Source organism: Gavialis gangeticus, unplaced genomic scaffold, assembly GCF_001723915.1.
Source record: "Gavialis gangeticus isolate Ggan-Ray unplaced genomic scaffold, GavGan_comp1, whole genome shotgun sequence".
Taxonomy (NCBI): Eukaryota; Metazoa; Chordata; order Crocodylia; family Gavialidae; genus Gavialis; species Gavialis gangeticus.
The window spans coordinates 48,500,175-48,501,867 of NW_017729006.1; positions in this window are offsets into that span (position 1 = coordinate 48,500,175).

Here is a 1,693-nt window from a genome sequence, read left to right on the forward strand (position 1 = left end):
GTCCCTTCCAGCCCTAATGTCTATGAAATCTATAAAATAAAGGCAAGGATAAGTACATACCCTTAACTCTGCTCTGTTGCATTTGTGTTGCAACACTGGGTCAGTTCCCAGTTGGTGTAAGTTGGTATTAATGTGCCAGTTCATATGAGCTGAGGTTCTGGTCCATCATGTTGCTTGTTTGTAAGGACATAGAAACTAAAGCCCACCAGTACTCTTTCTTCCTCTCTTAGGCAAAGCCACACTTTTATTCTCTTCATTCAGAATGGTGTTTCACTGTGGATAGTGTATAGGCACATCTGGATATAGTGGAGGATTCCCATTCCTGTGAAGCTGTCTTTCTTTGCCGCTCCCTTCCTCCCTCTTTCCTGCTAATGTGGTGTCTGTCCTTCAAGTGGAAAAAGCATTGGAATAATGACTTTACTTATTTTAGACAGCTGTTGTGAGTGATGATATAAATTCCTTGATTTTTCCTTTTTGATGCATTAGTTGCCAGCAAAATACAAACTTTTCTAATATTATTGGTTTACAAAGAACCTCACTTTTGTCTGATAAATCAAAAACTTAATATTAGCAATACATTCCCCTAGTTTTTACTCTGTAAAGCAACAACTGTAAGCTCAAATGAGGTAGTATGTAGTACTTTTCTGTGCATCACTTAACTACTTGGCAAGTTCTGATGGCTGTCTTCTTCCCAAGTCACTGCCACCCAGACCTATTTTCTCCTTCTGGACATATGTCCCATGACAATGTGAAACAAAGGGTACCACAGTTGAAGAAAGGTGGTTACTAGTTTTGGAAGCATGATGACTGCTTTCTTCCATTTCATGAGAAAGTAGCACGGCCCAGTTATTTTCAGACTCTGCTACAATTACTTGTTCTAGCCTGTATTCTTACTACAGGTAGAAGGGACCATATGCTTCATTTACATTTTTGCCTTTACAGATACTGCAGGACCATGACTACTGGTTTGAAATCTCCATTCCATTGAACCCATAGGACTTTCCCACTATATTCCAGTTATGTTGCTAGATTCCATGTAGTTTAAAGTGCTGCCCCAATTTGTTTTGGGGTATTCTGACAATTAAACTTTTTTTAGCTGTCTGTTCTTTCAGTACAGCTCTAGCTTGTGTCTTATTCCGTATTTTTAGAAGTACTTGCCAGTTTTTGACTTAGGAAGTTTTTTGAGTTTTTTTTCCTATTGACCTTCCAGATATTTGTAGATGGTTGTATATCTCTGCTTAGGTCACTGAAAAGCCAGACTTCCACATATCTAGCTTTCCTTCTTAAGTCAGCCTGTTCAACTCTTTATCTTTTTTCTTAAGATTTTTTTGTGAAATCTGGTTACTGCTTAGATATTTTAGTCATTTTCTCATTTCACTGTTTATGAATGAATATATTTTCTCTCTCATACCAGATAAATGAGGTATTTGTTGAAATGCTTTGTTTCTTTTAACCTGCTCCAGCTCTGGCCCATGGAGCAATGGCATACAGCCCATGGGGCTCCCAACGGGTCAGGAAATTCGGTGGCAAGGAACAGTGGCAATTAATACCCCCACCCTCCCGCACTGTCAAATTCCCAAGGCCCATATGGTTGGGTTGGGGCTGGGCCATGCCCCCTTCCCTCCATATAGCTGCTGGATGGAGTCCTGCTGTGCCTGCCCACTGGGCACTACCTCTCCAGCCTGCCAGGCAA